At 43.3% G+C, this 16403-nt stretch overlaps 1 protein-coding gene across 2 annotated transcripts in view; it reads right to left on the minus strand.

Moving 5' to 3' along the window:
- Positions 1-16403, minus strand: part of VPS13B (vacuolar protein sorting 13 homolog B) — a 572358-nt gene that overhangs the window by 115711 nt on the left and 440244 nt on the right. The window lies entirely within an intron of this gene.

The following is a 16403-nucleotide window of genomic DNA, read 5'->3' on the forward strand; positions in this document are numbered from 1 at the left end:
GTTCATTGTCCCCAGGAGTACTATATTTTTTACATTACCAATTAACCATTCTTCATTGAGATTTTTTTCAGCATTGTATATGGCCACATGTGGGCTCTGTAAAAACACAAGATGTGTTACCAATGGTAAACAGAAATTAATGACCTTGAACAGACCAACTGTTTGAATTCATTGTTAATGAACATCCCAGCCTTCATTACAGCAGCACTGACAGCCTGAGAGTATGTTTCGGTTGAGTACTTCAAAGATTAAAATTTCAGAGACATCCATTACTTTTAATTTGTTGAAGACTGTGCTTGATTTTACTTTATTGGCTATCCTGGTGGTAATGGACATATATATTTGGGAGGGAGGGAAGAAGCAATCCTCTCTTACGCATCTTTTCAAAAGAACTTAATTATATTTTATAGCCTGGGCCAAGAGTCCTGCTTGTTTTGCGGTCTAACAAGGTTCAAATGGAGTTCAGGCCAGCGATGAATCAGAGGGGCAGTCAGAGATGGTTATCTCTAAGAGATGAGCTCATCTCCATTTAAGAAAGGCTAAGCAGGTACACCACGTTCAATTCAAAATGCCACAAGAGCCTAGAAAAAAACCCTACATTGTCATTTAATTCTTTTTCACTTTTGGTTAACTACTATATTATGCACACTGTTTTATGTATACAACTGCTATGCTGGATCAGCCAACAGTGTATTTTATTTGTTGAACTCTAATACTAGTTTAGCATCCAGCTATACAGTAAAGAAACAAACAGGAAATTCATCCTTAAAAACAGATATGCATATAAAATATCCAAATATTATAAGTACTTTCTACTTCTTGTTACACAAGCTTCAATAAAGCTTGTCTCCTGAGTCCTTCCCACATCTTCTATTTACTAGATTCCAGCTGCTCCAGAAAATGCTAACAGCTAACAGTATTTCAATAGTAGTATTACTATAGCAAAATATAAGGTGTGAGATCTAGGACTCCGACATACTGCTATCATGCACTGCACATACATCAATTTAATAAACAAAATGTTCCTTTCTCAGAGGATATGTGATTACATCCATTATGAATGTAGCAGTAGGGGGAAAAGTTTAGAAAGAAACAAAATAGTTTGGGTCAGTTCCATCTGAATGTCATGCCTGCTCTGCACTTTCCTAAATGACCTGGCAGGTGGAACTACATTAATGGACTCTCTCTATATATATTTTGAAAATATTCTTGCTCAGTATCAGCATGCTACAGTTAATTTGTTTTTTGTTTTTTTTAAAGGACATGCCAGTTTACCAGTAGCAACTCTGAACTCTATTATAAAGTAACAGTAGGGAACCTGACCAGGATTAATAGTGGTACTCAGTCCTGGGATTAGGGGTGTCTTATTTCATGGATTTTTAGGCCATCTGTTCTTCCCTCCTACATTTAGTCTTGCAGAACTATAAACGCACCTCTACCTCAGGGACTATAGAAAGGAATTAGAATTGTTCTGCTTTTCATTATCACAAGATTCAGTAACTCATTTCATTGTCAGGATAATCCCCTTTTACTCTTTCTTTTGCGCTTGTAGGGTATGCCAAAATGACAAATAAAATCCCAGATGTTAGAGACCTGATGAGGTCTCCACCTTTCCTTGAGTGTTGTGTTTAAGCTACTTGGGACACAGTGTCAAAACTGACAGGACCCTGATGCCCACACCCAATATTCATTATGGTTTGTTAGTGATTTGTATAGTTGTCTACAGCCTGAACTTCCACTTCAATCCTTAGTGGCCATTAAAATGTTTAGTTTGTCCTCTGGCTTTTACTGACAAAGAATTCATTTCCTATTGTTCAAGTGTTGGAAAGAGTTTACGGTTCATTCTAAAAGTAACAAAGGTCTTCTGGGTGCTGTAAATGGATTGATACTCTAGCATATTATTTTAGGTAGTCAAAACTAATTTGAAGTTTTATTTCTCCTTAGGCAGATCTTTAGCATCCCATCCCATGGTGACACCTTGGCAGACTTTTCTCAAGACATCAAGTTAATTCTGAAAGGGAAAAAGTGGTTTCTGCTTAACAACCATCATTATCCTGTATTTCTTTCTAGTATATAATTGAAACCTCTAGCATATTGCTTTTTGAAAAAACTTGTGACTAGTTAAATTTATACAATTTATAGGCATCACTGTGGCATATTTAAAGAAGACAGTAATATCACAAACAACAAGAACAACAATGGAAGTGTTTCTGAACTGCATCTGCACAGTTCATTGCATTTCTTTCTCTAGCCTGAGCCCCTATGGGGGAATGGGCGGAATATAAATAAACTAATAATAATAATATCGTAGGTTCTCTTCTTAGCTAAACAGAGTGATTGTAAAAATTAAATTTCCTCCTTTTATTTTGGAAATTGCATATATTATTCCCTTTTCTTTCTTCCCTCATCTCAGGTACATAGCACACTGTTCAGAACTATTCTAAAATTATCTTAGGGGCTAAATGAACTGTCACAAAATATGTTTCCAAATTTGCTCACATCATTAGGGTTGCCAATCCCCAGGTGGGGGCAGGGGATCCCCTGGTTTGGAGGCCCTCCCCCCGCTTCAGGGTCATCAGAAAGTGGGGGGAGGGGAGGGAAATGTCTGCTGGGAACTCTGTTATTCCCTATGGAGATTTATTCCCATAGAAAATAATGGAGAATTGATCCACGGGTATCTGGGGCTCTGGGGGGGGGGATGTTTTTTGAGGTAGAGGCACCAAATTTTCCGTACAGCATCTAATGCCTGTCCCCAAAATATACCCCAAGTTTCAAAACGATTGGACCAGGGGGTCCAATTCTATGAGTCCCAAAAGAAGGTGCCCCTATCCTTCACTATTTCCTATGGAAGGAAGGCATTGAAAAGGTGTGCCGTCCCTTTAAATGTGATGGCCAGAACTCCCTTTGGAGTTCAATTATGCTTGTCACAGCCTTGATCTTGACTCCATCCCTGTCTCCTGGCTCCACCCTCAAAGTCTCCTGTCTCCACGCCCAAAGTCCCCAGATATTTCTTAAATTGGATTTGGCAACCCTACACATCACGCAGGGATACAACTTCTGGAGTTGGCAACCTTTGAGAACTAGTAGTGTATATACTATGAGGGGGAGCCAACAGAAAATTATCTGCCACAGAGCTGAAGCCTGGTTCCTGGTCTTCATGGTCAAGACCTTCATCTGGATTAATGGCTGGTTCCTAAAAATATCCCTAGGGGCTTGAAGGCCAGCAGCTGATCTGTTGATGTAGAGTTTTAAGTCTCTTAATCATTCTCTGAATCAGACCCAATCCTGACAACATTGTCCTTGGGAGGATCTGACAAGAGAGCATTCTGAATGTCTATATGGAAGACAGGTCGACCTTCTTGCCCAACATAAATGCATGTATTTCCAGTAGAGGCATTCAAGGCTGACTATGGTTATGGAAGATTACTGAAACTGAAGTAAATGTGTTTCTATAATTATTAGATAGTTTGTTATTAAAACAAAACGCCACCATGAACTGAAAAGACGACATGAGGACTGAAACAAAAGCATCATTTATGTGAATAAAGCACCCCCCTGGAAAACATGTCCTACACTAGAACCAGCAGCTTGGGATCTCTATGACTGTTCTGTCTTTGTAGTTCAGCAAGTCTCATATGCACGGTAGAATGTGGAACACACAAGTGAAGCATTCCAGAACTGTAATTTGAAATTGTACAATGCATACATTTCATTCTTTAATATGCATAGCAGATTCTTCTCTATTAATTCAATCTCTTTTCAATTCAATCTGAATTTAAGCAGAGTATACTTTTTCCAGAAAATGATAGAGTATTAAATGTCTTTAAAACATTAGAGTTTTTCAGTGTCGATGTCAAAGGAAAACAAATGAGGGACATTCAAATGTTAGGAAGACTTCAAAGGAAAGTACTGAAAGGTAAGTGTTTTTGGTACTATATGCACCACAAAAATGAGTAAGATGAGCTGGAGTTGCTTTCAGTTGTCTACAAGTCAATCAATCTTAAAATTAAGATCAGTCCTATACCTTAACTTAATAAATATAGTTTAACTCTATAAGCTTGTATCTACCTTTTAAAAGTCAACTTTGGCCTCAACAGAGAGCTGAAGAGCAAACGAGCAGACTTTGATGAGATACATATCCACTTTGTGTTAAAATATGGATAAACTAGAACAGACATGATCCTCACTGCCATGCCTGTTTTTGATGTGGAAAGATCTATCAAGTCTGCCAGGCCAGATGAGATTCTTGTATTACCTGCAAAATATGGATTGGGTTTCTCTATACAGAGAATGCTGAGTAGAGGATCTACTCCTCTATCATTTCTGTACATGTAGCTTCCCTATTAATGATAGAAGTGGATTAAGGCAAATATATTTTTAATGATATAAACTGCTATTAGCAAAAGAAAACCACTTTCCCCAGAATTCCTAAAGTGTAGAAAGTAGTAGTAGACTAAAAGTAGTAGAAAGACTATTAGAATTGCTGGTTACAAGGTCCTAATTAACAGTATCTGGAACTCTGAAAAAGACTTCACTTTAATACAAGGTTATCAGTTAATTAAAAGTCATTAAATGTCATTAAGCAAGGTCATAGGCTCTTGTTTTGCCTCCACAAGGGAAGAAACATGCCCACAACACATTCCCAAGTGAGTAAAAAAAACCCTATTCTCAGCACACAAGATTCCTCTTACATTACAAACCAACTTCCATCTCTTACACAAAGACTCATCTGGAAAAGGGGCCGTTTACACTGTTTATAAAATACTGTCACATAAAATTTGTAAAAAAACATATTTCACTAAAAATAGCTTGCGTAAGTATGGGATTAGAGTAGTTTCTGCTGCTATAATTGTTCCTTTGTAGTTTTTTCCATGATGTTTTTTGAAAGTGCCTTTTGACTATGTTTATTAAAGTCAGCACATCAAAAAAGATCAAAGCCACTGCTAGTGAGAAGTAAAAAACCCCTTCAAAAACCCCAAGTGTGTTGTGTTGTCTCATGGGGGAATTATGCAGATTCAAGTAAACAAGTGCAAATTGTTGAGGTTTTAATGAAAATTTTCTACAATTATTGAATCTGAAGTCATTCGGTATTATAACATCTGTACAGCAGATGGCCATTCTGTATAAAAGGCAAGCAATGCTACTTTGTCTGTTTTAACAGTACATCTGAGATGACTACTTTTTGTCATTGTATGCCGTTTGCTTCAGAAAATAATTCGTAAAACACAGCTGCTGCAGATGGTCACCATAGTTATGTGATTGTAAAAATCCGAAACACACAGTGAAGTATTTGCGTATTAGTTTCATTTGCCAACATCAACTCTGTTCAGCTCGAAAGGTATATCCATAAAATTTTTAAAATAAAAAGAGACCAATTCTGACGTGTTTTTTTTTAAAAACTCACACCTGAATTCCCTTTTGTTACACAGCTACTGCAATTTTATGTTCAAACTATACCTACCTGTGGAATCTCTGTGAAGAAAAATGAATTCTAAATTAGTGCTTTAACAAAAATATGTTTTGCAGTAACCTATTAGTGTTTTAACTGATAAAAATTAAATGTGAGAATAATAAATTGATGCAGTTGTGTTATATTTTTACCAAAATCTTCTTTTGAAATATAATCATGCAAAACACTTGAGAATAATGCATACCATAAAACATACACTTGCTTAATTATTGCACTCAGAGGGAAAAAGTTTGTGTGCCTATTGCTATTTAGGGGTAGAGCAGTTATTGAGTGTAGTGGAATGAGATTACTCTCTGAAGTACTGATCTTGTATTTAGATTATTTAGACTTATGATGAAATACAAAACCATTTTCTCCATATAGAAAACTAGCATATAAACTGTTAGATTTTGTCCACTCTTTCACAGCTAGCTTTCTGTGTGGAGGGATCATCATCATCAGTTGTCATCGTTGTCGTCATCATCATCAAGCATTCAGCTATGCAAACACTACTGTTACCATCTGAAGTTGTATTATTAGATGTAGGGCTATTATCTCTGTGAGGCGAGGTTGCCAAATCCGCATTGCAATATTCCTGGAGATCTGTGGGTGGAGCTTGGGACACTTTATCAAGGTATAATACCACCAAGCCTACACTCCAATGCTGCTGTTTCCCAAAGGAGAACTGACCTCTGCAGTCTGGAGATCAATCATAATTCTGGGAGATCTCCAGGTCCCACCTGGTTGCTGGTATCCCCACTGTGAAGGTTCAAGCAGACTGTAGAGTGGGTGAGATATGACTGAATCCCCATTTTTTTAAAATTCTAACTGAAAGGAATTTTTGGATTGGGTTAATCTTCCTGCCTCCAGCTGTGTTTCCCCCAATGTATACTGCTCTCCCTTGTGGGGCAAAACATGTAGGCACTGATCATGGAACTCCCAGTATTTCATCAGTTTGCACTATCTCTGAATTTGCTGGAATAAATTGATTAAGCCAGCAACAGTATGTGATATGTACTGCTGTGTCTGCCAAATTGCTCTTTTCTGTCCCATATGTCAGAGGAAAGACGTTCGGATTTGACATATAGGAACATGCTGTAACATTTCAGTGAAAGAATACTGTAAGAGTAGCTTACAGCAGAGGAAAAGGGAAAAAAAAGATTAAAGTAGACAAAATAGGCTCATAACTATGCAAAAAGAGTTAGAAATGTCTTGTATTAAACTCTTGCTGCTGGTTTTTCCATGCTGTAACTGAAGTATGACTAGAAAAGCATAGGAATGCATTTGTTGTATGTACAGCAGTTTATTTATAGATAAAAATGATTTCCGCCTCCAGCATTTCCACAGTCTTTCATGTTCTATGAACCTTAAATTTTTCATTTTTAACTTTTAAAACAATAAAAAAGCACTAAGATTTATTAGCCCAAGTAGGAATATTCCTGATGAAAAAGCAATAAGTCACCTAGCTTGGCCTGGAACTTATACTTCTCAGCTACAAATTGCTATCTTTATCTCTTAAGCTACTTATGCCAGCTCACTAAAACTTGGCTAACATCCAGTCAGGAAGAATGCAGTTTAAATGACTTTTACTGAGAGACTTCCGAACACAGCAAACACACATATAAATGTAAAAAGTAGAGCAGAAGATTATTTATGACTATTATTTATGATACTTTCAAGTTAAGCTTTAGGCTGGTCTTCATTTTTGAAGTGGTAAAAATAGTCATACAACAAAATACTTTTTATTTCTTTTTGGTTGCTTCTGATGATGAATTTAGGTGTGAAAATTTGGAACATAATAGTTTTAATTTACAGATGAAAGTCTTCCAGCCCAAATTTGAACTCTGAAAGTTTCCAACCTAAATCTATAATTTATTTAATTACCACACAAACTTTGTGCTATGTTTTTTTTCTGTGATTAAGTCCTATGAGGTTCTGTCACTCTAATTTTGGACTAAAGGTACACAAGATGGATGCCAGGATGGCAGGCCTCACATACATGGGACCCTGGGAAGGTGAAAAAAAACATGTCTGAACAAGCACTATGGTTCCCTTCACTCCAAGATATGTATAATAATAATAATAATAATAAATTTTATTTGTATCCCGCCCTCCCCGCCTAGGCGGCTCAGGGCGGCTAACAACATTTCATACATTTACATAGATAGGTAAAACTTTAAATGTAACAATTAAAAATTAAACATATAAAAACCCGTCAATAGAATTAAAATACATAATTTAAGTTAAGTTAAATGTATCTGGCAGCAATAAAAATATTCTGGTGCTGGTTCTGCCAGTTTAAATATTTCCATAATAATATTATAGATGGCGGTTCCTTTATTCCTAGCAACTCAGCAGTCGATATCAATGTAAGCTTGTCTGAAAAGGATAGTCTTGCAGGCCCTGCGGAACTGGTCAAGGTTCCGCAGGGCCCGCACTTCCTCCGGAAGGTGGTTCCACAGTGCAGGGGCCGCAGCTGAAAAGGCCCGTGCTCTGGTGTTTTGGAGCTTGACCTCTCTCGGTCCGGGGATGGTCATTTTATCTTTTCCCATTGACCTCAGTGCCCTCTGGGGTTCATATGGGGAGAGACGGTCCCTTAGGTAGGCTGGTCCTCGGCCATATAGGGCTTTAAAGGTAATGACCAACACTTTGTACTGGACTCGGTAGATAATTGGCAGCCAGTGCAGTCCGCGCAGCCCCGGCCGTATGTGCTCCCGTTTCGAGAGCCCCAATAATAGCCTGACCGACGCGTTCTGCACCAGCTGCAGCTTCCGGGTCCAGCACAGAGGTAGCCCCGTGTACATGGAATGTATCAGCTGGAACAATACACGTGCCTCTCCCCAGAGCTAATACAGTGCACCTGGATCTACGATTGCCAGGTCCAACTCAGGAAATATCTAGGGACTTTGGGGGTGGAGCCAGAAGCATGGTTGTAACAAGCATGACTGAACTCCAAAGAGAGTTCTGGCTGTCACATTTAAAGGGACTGTGATCCTTTTAAATGCCTTCCCTTCACTGGAAATAATGGATGATGGGGACACCTTTTAGGGCCCATAGAATTGGATCCCCTAGTCCAACCGTTTTGAACTGGTCTCCATAAAGTATAATGGAATGTCTAGAAGACATTCAAACCACCACCATCCCTGCTTTCTGATAGCTCTGAAGTGAAGGGAGGGCCTCCAAACCAGGGGATCTTCTGACCCCAATTGTGGATTGGCAACCCTACTTGGATAATTAATCCTTTCAGCCTCCCATCACCATCCTTTTACCCACACTTTCCCTCAGAAAATAAGCCCCTAACATAGGCTTTCCATCTAACACAAAAGAGGGGTCATCAAGCAATGTTTTACATTTTGATTAGTTTAATTAGACAGCCATTAGCACCCTAATTCAACTGGAAGAAGCAATCAGAATCTCAAGTCAAACTTTGTTTTTCATTAGGAGATCCTCCAAACCATCTTCTGCAAAAAGTCACAAGTTTTCTAGGTCTTCATTTATCATGGGAAAGCCATTTTTGGTATAATTTTAAGGCACAAATATCAGACTGCCTCAGTTCATATTTTCCCTACAAAAATAGCACCCACAGCTCAGACTCTGCATACCCAAGATGCTGGATGTCTTGCTCTTCTCCTGGATCTGACCTCTCCTGAACAGGTGCTATAGCTTTTAAAACCCCTGCAATTTTATGCTTGCAGACTGCAGTATAGCTGCTAGGCTGCATGAGCAGAGTTTGCTTCCCTGGATGGGAAGGGTCAGGGGGTGCCCGTTTCGGCGCACAGAGAAAAAGGCTCCTCGTCGGTTCCTTCATCTTGGCAGACGATCGGCTGAGGCTTTTCTTTTGTTTTTGGTTGGACATCGGGGGTTTTGGGGGCAGTCAACTGGGCAGCGGTGGGTGAAGCGTTGGCTGGAGCATCGGCTGCAGTGCTACAGGCTGGCGGCGGCATCGGAGGCGGTGGAGGATGTGGCGTTGTCCTTCTTGTTAGCTAAGTCTGCTTAGGGTTTGGGGTCTGCTGGAGCAGGGGTGGTGGAGCCCAGGGGTTGGTCTTTCCCCTTTTTTTGAGGGTGTGGGCCTGTGGGGCAACCTGGGTTTTTTATTATTGCCCTTGAGGTTGGCAGGGGACCATTTTGGAGAGCCTCCCCCTCCCCCCCATTTTTCTCCTACTGGGGACATTGGTGTGCAGCAGAGGCTTTTGTGGCCATTTTGAGTTCCCTTTCTTCTTCCAGGGGGAAGCCATTTTAGAGTGGAGCTGCAGGAGGCCATTTTGTGGTCTTGTGCTTGCTATTTAGATGGCTGGTGGAAAAGGGTCGGGCAAGCCCAAAGAAAAAAAGCCAGCGCCTAAGGCGCCCAAGGCTCCTGCAAAAAGGCCACCACCACCGTTATCCTCTTCTGATGAGGAGGGTGATATGGTGGTTGATTCCAATATTGCTTGTAGATTGAGAGCATTGGAACAGGCAGCGGGCATCCTTTCTCCAGGTGGGGAGGATGGTGTGAGGCAATCTAAGAAGAGTAAGCAGGCGAGTATTCTCACCAGGCTGTCTATTCTTGAGGGCAGGTCTGGAGGAGTTGTGCCTGGCAGGGATGCTGGCCTTTGCAGTCCGGATGTGGGTTTGATGGCGGCGGCTGGAGCATTGGGGGTCGGTTTGCCATTGGTTCCTGCTGGATTCGGAGGTAGGTCGGGTGATAATTTACAGGCGGGGCCTGGGCAGGTTTGGCCATGGGGAGCATGGATGCCTGCTTTGGTGGCCGGGCAGGGCGCTTCCATGTCAAGCACGGAGGCGCCTGCCTCCTCTGCATTGGGCACATTTCAGAATTGGGCTTGGCCATGTGGGCAAGGCGTTCATAGTGTGTATCCGGGCGCAGGGCATCCTGGCATGGCTGGTACCTTTATTGGGGCACCCTCAACATATGGGATAATAATAATAATAATTATTATTATTATTATTTTTATTTATATCCCGCCCTCCCCGCCAAGGCAGGCTCAGGGCGGCTCACAGACATGGAAAGTGCCATGATTACAGCAATACATTATACAATAAAACACATTAAAATACATTTCATTAATTAATTACAATTACAATTAAGGTGCTATTTTGAAAAACATATCAGGTGGTACCTTTTGCTGCTTTGCTGTTTGGGGAGGTTGCCTTGCCGCTGGGGGACCACTTGCTTCCCGTTACTAGGAAAAAAATATTAAAAGGGGAGTACGTGGATATTTTTTTTCTTCTCTTTCGGGAGGTTGAAAAAAAAGACAAGGAAGAATTGGATGAGAAAGAGAAGGAAAAATTGAAAAAATGGAAGGTGGACAGGACCTGGGCTAATTGGCTTCCTAGGTTCTGTATTTATGCCGGGGTAATTGCGAGGCCACAGCCATGGCAGGCAGCATCCCTGTTCCAGTATTTGGACATAATTTATAAAGGCTATACAGCCTTTAGTGGACCAGCCTGGTAACAATATGATCAGGAATTTAGGATGAGGGCTGCTCTGTATCCATCCCTTCAGTGGGATCGGATCCATCAGCAGCTTTGGCTGCAGGTTATGTCCCCGGCTAGGCCTAATCTGGGTGATCGCTCTGATAGTGGTCACTTGGTGAGTAGGTCATCCACATCCGCTGCTGGTTCATTAGGCTCTCCCTGAGGTGCAGCGGGGCAGGCGGTTCAACCCCGCATGCTCTGCTGGGAATTTGGATCCCTTGGGGTATGTAATAGGAAGGCATGCCAGTTCAAGCATGAGTGCCCCATGTGTGGTGGTTCCCACTCATTTGACAATTGCCCTAGAGTCCGTGGGCATAAAAATACGAAGAAGCCTGGTGGGAGCGGAGGTGCCTTTCCAGCTAAGAAAGGGGCCCAGCCCAATAAGGGTGGGACCTCTTGAGCAGTGGCTGTTGAGGTACCCTTGAAGGGTTGATAGTTTGTATTTGTTAGAAGGTTTTAAAGTTGGGTTTAGGATCCCTTTTTAGGGTCCTCGAGTTCCGTTTATGTCAGGAAACCTTAAGTCAGTTCAGGGCTTGGAGCAGGTCGTTAGGGACAAGATTGCAAAAGAGCTGGCTGAGGGAAGGATACTGGGTCCTTTTTCACATCTTCCAGTGAGTACTCTTAGAGTCTCACCTTTGGGTGTGGTGCCTAAAAAGGCACCTGGTGAATTTCATTTGATTCACCATTTGTCTTTTCCTAAGGGGAAGTCCGTGAATGATGGGATCCCGGAGCACTTATGCTCTGTTAGGTACACCAGCTTTGACCAGGCTATTGCCGTGGTGAGGCGTTGCGGGGTGGGGGCAGAATTGGCAAAATGCGACATTAAGTCTGCGTTTCGCCTTTTACCTGTCCATCCCGATGATTTTAAACTTCTAGGGTTTTCTTTTGAGGGTCAATTTTACATGGATAGAGCATTGCCAATGGGCTGCTCTGTGTCATGTTCGGCTTTCGAGCGTTTCAGCACATTTTTGGAATGGGCTGTGCAGGAGAAAGTGGGTTTGCAGGATGTCGTTCATTATTTGGATGACTATCTTTTTGTGGGTCCCAAGGGGACTGGGCGTTGTGGGCAGTTGCTGTCTGGCTTTGTTGAGCTGGCGGCGGAGCTTGGGGTTCCTTTAGCGCCTCAGAAAACTAAAGGTCTGACCCAGAGGTTGACCTTTTGGGGGATTGAGATTGACACTATTGCGCAGTTGTCTAGGGTGCCTCTTCAGAAAATAGTGGAGCTGAGGGCTAAGATTTCTACCTTCTTAAAAGGAAGGTTACTTTGTTGGAGTTGCAGCAGCTAGTTGGGCACCTCAACTTTGCTTGCAAAGTGGTTGTTCCTGGGAGGGCTTTTCTTAGAAGGCTGTGCGATGCTATGGCAGGGTTACGCTTGCCTCAGCATAGAACTAGGGTCACCTGCAGCATGATGGATGATTTGAGGGTTTGGCAGGAATTTTTGGAGTCCTTTAATGGAGTCTCTTTTTGGAGGGACGACATGAAGCTCGAAGCTGAGCTTCAAGTCATGTCTGATGCTGCTGGTTCCTTGGGTTTTGGAGTCTATTTCCGTGGACACTGGTGCGCAGATAGTTGGCCTGACTCCTGGGTAAAGGTTGGTGTGAACCGGGATATTACGTTTCTTGAGTTCTTTCCTATTTTAGTTACGGTTTGGCTGTGGGGGAAGGATATGGCCAATCACACTGTCCATTTTTGGTGTGATAATATGGCAGTGGTCCACGTCATTAATTCCCTTTCATCCAAATATGGCTTGGTTATGAGATTGGTGAGGGCCTTCACTCTGCACTGTTTGCGGCTTAACATTTTGTTTTTAGCCAAACATGTTCCTGGGGTGAGTAACGGGGTGGCTGACGCTCTATCTCGTAAACAGATGGAGAGGTTTCATCAGCTGGCCCCCGATGCCGACAGAGAGCCTGTGCCAATGCCCCAGGAGCTATGGCTGATCGGAGAGCCGAGGCCTGCAGAGCAATAGGTCTAGCCATTGCGCCCTGCACCAGGAAGTCTTACGAACGGGCTGTGTGGCAGTTTGAAGACTTTAGGGCTGAGATAGGGTATTGTGGGGTTTGGCTCATCCCGGTGGAGCATTTGCTCTATTACTGTGTTTCGCTGCGAGGTAAGGGGTTGGCCGTGCAATCCATTAGGGGGCGCCTGTCTGCATTGGCTTTTGTCAGTAAGGCGCTGGGTTATAGGGCTGACTTTCGTATTCGAAAGATGCTGGAGGGGTGGGCCAGAGAGGCCGGTCCCAGGGTTGATACGCAGAATCCTGTGTCTCCTTTGATTCTGCGGGGTTTGAAGAGGGTTTGGGACATGGTGTGTGCTTCGTCATTTGAAGCATGTTTGTTTCACGCTGCGTCTTTGTTAGCTTTTTGGGGGGCTCTTAGAGTAAGTGAGCTGGTGGCACAGTCTAGAAACGATGTTTCTGGTAAGGCTCTGTTGTTAAGGGATCTGCAGCTATTTGTGGGTAAGGCAGTCATCACTGTCCATCACTCTAAGATGGATCAGTTGCAGAAGGGTACGGTGCTCGAGTTGGGTAGTTGTTCAGAGCTTGAGCTGTGTCCAGTTACTGCATTGGCTGCTTATTTGGCAGTTAGGGGGCCCATGAAGGAGTTTTTGTTTATACATTCGAATGGTTGCCCGTTGACGAAGCATCAGTTTTGGGCAGTAACGTCATTGGCTTTGGGTGAGTTGGGGTTGTCTGGGGTGCGGTTTGGGACCCACTCGTTTAGAATTGGGGCAGCCTCAACAGCGGCTGTCATGGGGTATCCTTCCACTTCCATTCAGAGATTGAGCAGGTGGCGTTCTTCGGCCTATAAGGCTTATGTGCAACCTTTTATTAGGCCGTGAGTGACTTGGTGTCTGTTTATTGTTGGTTCTGTTCTTGTTTAACTGTTTTTTAACTGTTGGACCTCCCGGTGGGCGCTAAGCCCTAAGTAGAGACTTGGCCTTAGTAGTGGCAGGTTTTTGGGGTTTAGGGGCACTATGCGGCCAGGGGAGGACTGTGAAGCATCCCCTTTTTGGGGAATTTGGGGTCTGGCATGATCAGCCTTCGGGTCTGAAGACTCGGGTTTGGAGAATGCAGACTGTCCGGGAGGCTCGGCTAGAGGGTGCCTTTCTGGCAAGACGTGCATCTGGGTTTGGGCCCTCTGGTGCGTGCCTCCCTGCTGAGCCTGCCTGGAGGGAGCTGAGTAACACTCAGCTCCGACTGGGGGGCTGGGTCTCTCGCCCGTTAATGGCAGGGGAGCGGTCGCGGTAACCCCTAGCCCTGGCCAGGCCACTGGTGGGGTACCCTTGCTGTTTATTAGAATATTGAATAAAGTGGCCCAATTTTATACCAATACTCTGTGTCTGACTCTTTATTCCATCCTTGGGGAGCAATATTACTTCTCACCCCTATATTTCTGCTAGTTTGTGTGCTTGTTTTCAGTGTGCATTTATCTTCTCTATGTATGTTATTTTGATACCATTTTCCTTCTTTCAATAAAACAATCTTACTTGGTTAAGCAACAAATTGGTTATTTCTGAAAGTTCTCAAAGGGAAAAAATCCATGGAAAACATAGGTGGAGAATCTTACTAGTTATCCCCCTCTCACAAGCTCTCTGTCTCCTGGCCAATTCTCCCAAGAAAATAGGAGACAGTGCCCACTTTTGGGCGACTAATAGCATTTGGGGTAACAGCAGAAAGTGCTGAGAAGTTGCTGCTGACTTATGGTGACCCTCATGGGGCTTTCATGACAAGAGGTGATTTGCCATTGCCTGCCTCTATGCAGAGACCTTGGACTTCGTTGGTGGTCTCCCGTCCAAATACTAATCAGGCCAACCTTGCTTAGCTTCCAAGATCTGATGAGATCAGCTAGCCTGGGCTATCCAGGTCAGAGCATACATATATTATAAAAGCAACTAATTATCCCATATTATTGGATGACAACCACACATTACTCACAAGGCCTTGGGGATTTTAGGGTTTGTGCAGACCACAGATACATACACACACATACTCCTTTTATCTTTCTTATTACTCCCATCTTTCTGTATCCAGTTTTGTTAATGATCACTGAGTGAAAATCAGGAGTGCTCTTAAATTCACAGCCTCATTTTAAGCTTTCACATGTAATGCCAAACAGATACAGGGAAGTAAAGGCAGTATGTGCAACAAGGGAGATCCTGGTGTGATAGTGTAAGCCATCTGACCTTTAAATCTTGAACCTCTTGTTCAACTGAACTCATTTGGTGAAATGCGTTCTACTATTGTGAGCATTAAATATGCCACAATGTTGTTGTTTTAAAAGAACATTGATATAGGTATTACTGATTCAAATGTAGAAGCATATTATTTGAGGTTGAATTCATTGTTTGGCACTTTTACATGCATTACTGAGCCAGTTCTTCTCTCACTATGACAATTAATACGAACACACTGCATTATTAATGAGAGCCTAGAAAATATTATAATCCCTATTTCAAACATATTAAAGACATTTTTCTTCATTTAATTGCTATAAACAAGTCACCACAACTGTGTTTTAATACACAAAGTTCAAACGCAAGCACAACACTGAAGTCCTTCTTTCAGTCCCCAATTGCACAACTGTTTGGAAATCCCAGGCTTGAATACAGTTATTGGCAATGTAGGTACTTGGGAATCCCACAACCAGGTAAAGCACATTACTGATCATACACTGGCTGGATATCACTGGTGAAGAATTTCCTTTTTCTTTCGAATACATTAACCATGAAAAAAAGTATCACGTGGATGACACGATGTAAGGGTCAGCCTTAGCTCACTTGTTGACACAGCCCAAAAGACTGAGTGTACCCCATCCTAGAAGGTCACATGGTCAGACTTTTAAGGTGAGGAGGAACCACATGCAAGGTAGCATTGGGCATGCATAGGTCTTGCTAAAGTAGCGGCTCTCGAATTTGGCCCGTAGCCATGGAAGAGGGCCGGGGGGCATGGCCCCTCTATTAACCCCCGCTTCGCCCTGTAGGGTCCCTCCATTCAGTACCTCCTCTGCCGGCCCGCCATCACTCACCCCTTCCCTTTGCACACACACCCCCAGCACGCCGCCCACTCACCCGCCACCGCAGCCTGTGCCTCCTTTGCTGGCTCGCCGTGGCCGCTACTGCTGCCCACCCCTCTTTTCCCCATCCCTTCCTTTCGCCTCCCCCTCCACACGATCACAGCAGGGGAGGCGAAGGGAAGGGATGGGAAATGAGGGGTGTGAGGCGGCAGCAGCCGTGGCAAGCCGGTGAAGGACGCACAGGTCATGGCAGCGGACGAGTGGGTGGTATGCTGGGGGGGTGTGCCAAGGGAAGGGAAGGGGTGGGTGGCGGTGGGCCAGCAGAGGAGTTACAGGCCGCAGCTGGGGGGGTGCAAAGGGAAAGGAGGTTTTTAGTGGGTGGGCAGAGGAGGCAGGGAAACTTGTGGAGTTTGTGCGAAGGGTTCCTCAAGAGAAGCCCTCCATGCAAATGGGGCCATCGGGCCCCG

The sequence above is a fragment of the Heteronotia binoei genome, chromosome 7 (assembly GCF_032191835.1).
Source record: "Heteronotia binoei isolate CCM8104 ecotype False Entrance Well chromosome 7, APGP_CSIRO_Hbin_v1, whole genome shotgun sequence".
NCBI lineage: Eukaryota > Metazoa > Chordata > Lepidosauria > Squamata > Gekkonidae > Heteronotia > Heteronotia binoei.